An 8,107-nucleotide genomic window follows, 5' to 3' on the forward strand; every position below is an offset into this window, starting at 1 on the left:
TTAGAGGAAATGACTGAGAAAGATTTCAAAAGAATGATTGTAAATATGTTAAAAGAAGTCAGACAACAATTCTAAGGAATCAAAGAGGAACTCAAAGAGGAAATCAAAGGAATCAAAGAAGACACAGGACATCAATTTCATGAAATGAAGAAGGCAATACAAGACATAAATAAGGAAATAGAAATAATAAAGAAAAACCAGTCAGAATTACTAGCAACGAAGAACACAGTTAATGAAATTAAAAACTGTAGAAAATCTCACCAGTAGAATGGTTGAAGGAGAGGACAGAATATCTAAGCTAGACCAGGTGGCAGATCTAATACAGTCCAAAAAAGAGAAAGACAAACTTATAGAAAAAGTATGAGTAGGAACATCAAGATATCTGGGACACTATGAAAAGATCAAATATAAGAATTCAGGGCATAGTAGAAGGAGAAGAATGCCACTCCAAAGGCATAGTAGGTGTCTTCAACAAAATCATAGAAGAAAACTTCCCCCAAATTGGGAAAGAGGTGCCAATGAAGATACAGAAAGGCTTTAGAACCCCAGCCAGACAAAACCTGGAAAGAACCTCTCCTTGCCTATTATAATCAAACTACCAAACACACAAACCAAAGAAAAAATATTGAAAGCAGTTAGAGAGAAAAATCAAGTTACCTACAAAAGCAAGCCTATCAGGATTACAGCAGATTATTCAACACAAACTTTAAAAGTCAGAAGGGCTTGGAGTGATGTATTCCAAGTCCTGAAAGATAACAACTGTCAACCAAGGTTATTTTATCCTGCAAAGCTATCCATTCAAAAAGGCAGAGAAATAAGGACATTCCATGAAAAAAGCAGGTTAAAGGAGTATTCTAAGACAAAACCAGCTCTACAGAAAATACTTGATAGAATCCTCCATGCTGAAGAAAAGGGAAAGCACACATATAAGGAACCTGAGATAAACAAGCAATACTCAAATACTAGTTAACACAAGAGAGCAAATGTAGAACCAGAACCACACACACACACAAAAAAAGGCAAACATAAATACACACCTTTCAATAATATCTCTTAATATCAACGGCCTCAATGCCCAAACCAAAAGACATAGGTTTGCAGACTGGGTTAAAAAGTAGGATCCTACAATTTGTTGTTTCCAAGAAACTCACCTTTCTACAAAGGATAAACATTATCTTAGAGTGAAAGGCTGGAAAACGGTGTTTCAAGAAAATGGGCTTAGAAAACAAGCAGGGGGTGCTATCCTAATATCTGAAAAGGTAGACTTCAGTCAACGTTGGTCAAGAAAGATGAGGAAGGTCACTTTATATTGATTAAGGGCACATTACAATCCTAAACATATACGCACCTAATATGGGGACTCCCAAATTCATCAAACAAACACTATTAGAACTAAGATCACAGATAACACCAAACACAGTGGTGGTGGGTGACTTTAACACCCCACTGTCATCAATTGACAGGTCATCCTCAGAAAAAAATAAACAGAGAGGCATCTGGACTAAATGAGGTCATAAAAGGAATGGACAAAACACATATATATACAGGACATTTCACCCAAATGCTGAAGAATTTACATTCTTTTCATCAGCACATGGAACATTCTCTAAAATAGACCATATATTAGAACACAAAGAAAATCTTAACAAATTCAGGAAAATTAAAATAATTCCTTGCATTCTACCTGACCACAATGGAATTAAACTACAAATCAGTAGCAAGAAAGGCTATAGAGCATACACAAAATCATGGAAACTGAACAATACAATACTAAATGATGAATGGGACAATGAAGAAATCAAGAAGGATTTCAAAAAATTTATAGTGTCAAACGATAATGAGAACACAACATACCAAAATCTCTGGGACACAATGAAGGCAGTTCTAAGAGGAAAATTTATAGCCTTAAGTGCCTATATTAAGAAATTAGAAAGGTCGCATGTAAATGACCTAATGCTTCAACTTAAAGCCTTGGAAAAAGAACAACAAGGAAAACCAAAAATCAGTAGACAGGAAGAAATAATAAAGTAATAAAGATCAGGGCAGAAATTAATGAAATAGAAACAACAACAACAACAACAACAAAAAAATCCAAATAATTAATGAAACAAAGAGTTGGTTCTTTGAAAGGCTAAACAAGATTGATAAACCCTTAGCAAATCTGACCGAAAGAAAGAAAGAAGAGACACAAATTAATAAAATCAGAGATGAAAAAGGTAACATCACAACAGATTCCAGAGAAATTCAAAAAAATCATAGGGACATACTATAAAAGCATATATTCCACAAAGTATGAAAATCAGAAAGAAATGGGTGATGTCCTTGATTTATATGACCTACCTATATTAAAACAAAATGAGATTAATCACTTAAATAGACCTATCACAAGCATGGAGATCAAAACAGTTATCAATAAAATCTCCCAACTAAAAAAAGCCCAGGCCCAGATGGATTCACTGCTGAATTTTTCCAGACCTTTAAGGAAGACCTAACACCATTGCTTCTTAAGCTTTTCCAGGAAATAGAAAAAGAAGGAATTCTACCAAACTCCTTCTATGAAGCCAGCATCACCCTGATGCCAAAACCAGGCAAAGATAGAACAAAAAAAGAAAATTATAGACCAATCTCCCTCATAAACATAGATGCAAAAAATTCTCAATAAAATATTGGCAAACAGAATATAAGAGTATATCCAAAATCATTCACCCTGACCAAGTAGGCTTTATCCCAGAGATGCAGGGATTGTTCAATAACAAATTATTTGACAAAATCCAACATCTCTTCATGATAAAAGTCCTACAGAGACTGGGAATAGAAGGAACATATCTCAATATAATAAAAGCTATTTATGACAAGCCTACAGCCCACATGTTACTAAATGTGGAAAAACTGGAAGCTTTTCCACTAAATTCAGGAACAAGACAAGGGTGCCCACTGTCCCCACTTTTACTTAATATATTTTTGGAAGTCTGAGCCATAGGAATAAGGTAAGAGAGACACATAAAAGGGATACAATTTGGAAAGGAGAGATCAACTTATCATGATTACAGATGACATGATTCTATACATAAAGGACCCTAAAGACTCTACTAGAAAACTGTTAGAGCTGATCAAAACCTACAGCCATGTAGCAGGATACGAAATAAATACAAATAAATCAGTAGCCTTCATATATGCAAACAACAAACACAGAGGATGAAATCAGAGAATCAGTCCCATTCACAATTGCATCAAAAAAATAAATAAATAAATAAAGCACCTTGGAATAAACCTAACGAAGGAAGTAAAGAAACTCTACCATGAGAACTTTAAAACACTCAAGAGAGAAATTGCAGAAGACACTAGAAAGTGGAGAAACATACCTTGTTCCTGGATTGGAAGAATCAATATTGTGAAACTGGCAATCTTACCAAAAGCAATCTACACATTTAATGCAATCCCTATCAAAATTCCAAAGGCTTTCTTCATGGAAATAGAAAAAACAATCCAAAAATTCATTTGGAATCACAAAAAAGCTTGAATATCTACAATAAAACTGAGCAACAAAAATAAGGCTAGTGGTATCACCATACTTGATTTTAACCTATACTACAGAGCCATAGTAACAAAAACAGTGTGGTACTGGCACAAAAACAGACATGTAGATCAGTGGAACAGAATAGAGGACACAGATGTAAGCCCAATTAGGTATAGCCACCTGATATTCAATAAAAATGTCAAAAATACTCATTGGAGAAAAGACAGCCTCTTCAGCAAATGGTGTTTTGAAAACTGGATATATATCTGCAGAAGGATGAAAATAGATTCTTCTCTCTTGCCATGAACAAGAATTAAGTCCAAATGGATTAAAGACCTTAACATCAAACTTGAAACTCTGAAACTGCTAGAGGAAAAAGTATGGGAAACCCTTCAACATATTGGTCTTGGCAAAGACTTTCTGAATACAACTCCAATTACTCAGGCAATAAAACCACAGATTAATCCCTGGGACCTCATGAAATTACAAAGATTTTGTACTGCAAAGGACACAGTGAAAAAATCAAGAAGGCATCCTACAGAATGGGAAGAAATCTTCGTGAGCTATATATCTGATAGTGGATTAATATCTAGGATATACAAAGAACTCAAATAGTTAAATAATAAGGAATCAAACAAGCCAAACAAAAAATGGGCTATGGAGCTAAACAGAGCATTCTCAAAGGAAGAAATACAAATGGCATATAAGCATCTAAAAAGATGTTCTATGTCACTAGTCATCAGGAAAATGCAGATTAAAACTACATTGAGATTCCATCTCACTCCTGTCAGATTGGCCACCATTATGAAAACAAATGATCATAAATGCTGGCGGGGATGTGGAAAAAGAGGAACCCTTCTACACTGCTGGTGGGAATGCAGTCTGGTCGAGCCATTGTGGAAATCAGTGTGGAGGTTCCTAAAACAGCTAAAGATTGATCAACCATATGACCTAGCTATAGCATTCCTAGGCATATATCCTAAGTACTCATCTCATTTCCTTAGAAGTAAGTGCTCAACCATGTTTATTACTGCTCAATTTATAATTGGGAAACAGAACCAGTCTAGATGTCCCTTAACTGATGAGTGGATAATGAAGATGTGGCACATTTATACAATGGAGTTCTACTCAGTGGTAAAGAAAAATGAAGTTACAAAATTTGCAGAAAAATGGATGGATCTGGAAAGGATTATACTAAGTGAGGTAACCCAGACCCAGAAAGCCAAGCACCACATGTTCTCCCTCATATGTAGATCCTAGCTACAGATGATTGGGCTTCTGCCAGAGATGGCAAGCATGCCATTTCAGGATCACAAGTAATCGAGCACTGAAGAGCTGCTTGACACAGTTCCAGCCCAGCTTTCTCTTCCTTGAAGTCCAATGTGGCCCTCTATAGAAAAATCTTTGGCTCTCTACGCTACAAAAATATGTGGTTTTCTGTGTAACGTTTGTCTTTCTCTGTCTTTCACTTGGTGTCCCAATCTCTAAGTTTACTTTTCTAGTAAAAATTGGTGTTGGTGAAGTGTTGATCAATGTATCTGAAAAAGGGTCTGTCATAGAATTGGAAAAATAAGAAAGTGGGTCAGAGATAATTGTTTTCCTTAAAGGCCTTAAAGAAAGTCAGGCATGGAGTACAGTACACTTAGGAGGAAACAATGAACCTCCTGGAACAATGTAAAAATTGTTATATGACTAATTTTTCTAAATGGTGGCAATTGCAATTGACTCTTTACCAGGAATCCTTATAGAAAAACAACCAAAGTCAGAAATAGTTCAATCGGGGGGACCAAATTCTAAATATTGGTGGTACATGAAAAAGAAAATTCAAAATAAATAATTAAAGGATAAATGGATCTACTGGATCAGTGATTAATAATGGGAAGCCCCATTTGTGGTTGTTCTACCTCTCAACTTTAATACAGTAACTGAAAGTAGAAGTCCAGGAAATCACAAGTGCTTGACCGCACATACATCGGGAAAATGTGAAAACAGTTAATCATTACAGGGGCATGACAACTTTACTTGAGGTGAATAATTATGGGATTTTTTTGATGATAAGGGATATCAAAAAGTTTCTATGAATTCTGTAAAATTGTACCTTTCTTGAAGTTTGTTCTTGCATGACGTGATCAGAAAATAAAAGACTGAGGCTAAGAGCTGTGGCAGCAGAGAAGGAGAAATATAGAAGCATGGAAGCATAGAAACAGGGAAAAACAGAAAACAGAAAAAAAAAGACAAAAAATATAGAAAAATAGAAAGAGGAAAATAAAAAAATAGAAACAGGAAAGGAGGCAGAGAGAAAAAGATAGAAAAACTCAGCTGTCTTTAGCATTAGCCTGTCAGCTTGCACCAAAACTTGACTTCAAGTCGTTATTTCGCTACTCCCTTTCACACCTCTCTTCGGGAACCCTCCTTCAAGCCAGGGCTCAACCCCGGCAGGCTTCTGCGTGAGAAGGAAAATACTTAGTAGCAGAGGCCAGTAATTTAAAAAGGAGATATAAAGGGAAGAGAAAGGAAGGGAGGAGAATACTTAATAGGTTGATATTGTATATATGTAAGTACAATGATTGAGATGGGGAGGTAATATGATGGAGAATGGAATTTCAAAGGGGAAAGTGGGGGGGGGGGAGGGAATTACCATGGGATTTTTGTTATAATCATGAAAAATGTTAATAAAAATTTAAAAAAATATTAAATTAAAAAAAAAGGTTATCAATGGGAAAAAAAGTTGAGGATAAAGAAATTAAGAACACTAAGTAAAAAATTCACATTCTGAGTATTTTATTTTGCTACAAAAATATTTATAGTACAGCATACTTTCATTATTTGTTTGTTATGTATTTGTAATTTCCAATTTAAGAACACTTGATTTCCCACAATGGCTATGCGCCACTATTGCATTTGTGTGAGCATCACATCAGGTTGTTTACTGCTAAGTAGGTTAGACCATGAGTTGCTTGGAAAGATATTGGCCATTTGGCCCCAGTTGCACATGTAGCTCCTTTTGGCACTAGATGTGCTGACTGTCTGGGGACTGACTCTTTTCTGGCTTCCAGCCATGTCAGTCCATGTTATGTGCCAACAGCATATGGTGTCTTCAGCAGTAGGGTCTTACCACTAACCTTTGGCAGGTCATCAAGTACTCTGACAGAAATTTGTCTTCTTTTGGGAAACCTTGTAGGTCTCTTTGATCTAAAGCTCACTGTGGATGATAGCCACCTGCTGGTACTGGAAGTTACAGGATAGCGCCCAAGGAGAGAGGGGAGAAAAGATAAGTAATATAAAAGAGTTATGAGAGAGAGAGAGAGAGAGAGAGAGAGAGAGAGAGAGAGAGAGAGAGGATATAGAAGATTAATGTCAGTTTTCATTTTACCCTCTCCAGTGCCTTGTGACTCAAGTGTTCCCTCTAAGGGCATGGTGAAGGTTCAACCATTTTGTCTGCCTTTTAGGATGTAGAATATTATGGTACCATTGCTGCTTGGGTTCAGATTTGTGACCCCTACCCCTCTCTTGCCCTCCTCTACCTCCCCCCCCCCACCCAATTGTCCAGTCCTTGAGATGCTTGCTGGGTATGTTGGCATCTTGGTAGATTCAGGTTAGGTGCTGTAGATGAGTGAGGCTATGCAGCTATTATCTTTCTGTGATTGGGTAAGTTCACTGACAATGACCTATTCCAGTTTCAACCATTTTTCTTCAAATTTCATTGTGTCATTTTTTTTCTTACTGCTGTATAGAATTCCATTGTGTAGATATACCACATCTTAGTTACCCATTCCTCTAGTGATAGACATCTGTGTTGATTCCAGCTCTTAGCTATTACGAATTGAGCTACTATAAACATGGTTGAGCAAACCTCTCTGGACTGAGGCTTGAAGGTTTTAGGGTAGATGCCCAGTAAGGGAATAACTGGATCTGTTGGTAACTCTATAGTCAGCTTTTATAGGTGTCTCCATATTGCTTTCCAAAGCAGTTTTACTATCTTACATTCCCACCAACAATGGATGAGGGTTCCAATACTCCACATCCTCACTAGCATTTACTTTAATTTGATTTTTTGGTGTTTGCTATCTTTATTGGAGTAAGGTGGAATCTCATAGTTGTTTTAATTTCCCTGATGATTAGGGATGATGAACATTTTCTTAAGTGTGTATTTGTCATTTGTATTTCTTCCTCTGTGAACTGTCTGCCCAGCTCTTTGCCCCATTTTGTGAGTGGGTTGTTTGAAGTTTTATTGTTTAGGGTTTTGAGTTCTTTGCAGACTCTAGAGATTAGGTCTCTGTCAGTTGGGTATTCAGCAAATATTTTCTCCCATTCTGTGGATAATCTATGGCTTTGCTTATCGTATGTTTGTCTGTGAAGAAACTCTTCAGCTTCATGTGATATCATTTTGGGTGATTGTTTGAGGTCCTGTGCTACTGAGGTTTTGTTCAGGAAGTCTTTTCCCATTCCTATATCATGGAAAGTTCCTCCTATATTTTCTTCCAGTAGTAGCCGAGTTTCTGGTCTTATATTGAGGTCTTTGATCCATCTGGACTTGATTGTTGTGTATGGTGAGATGTGGGGATCAAGTTTCAGTTTCCTGTATATGGT

Source organism: Jaculus jaculus, chromosome 7 (assembly GCF_020740685.1).
Source record: "Jaculus jaculus isolate mJacJac1 chromosome 7, mJacJac1.mat.Y.cur, whole genome shotgun sequence".
Lineage (NCBI taxonomy): Eukaryota > Metazoa > Chordata > Mammalia > Rodentia > Dipodidae > Jaculus > Jaculus jaculus.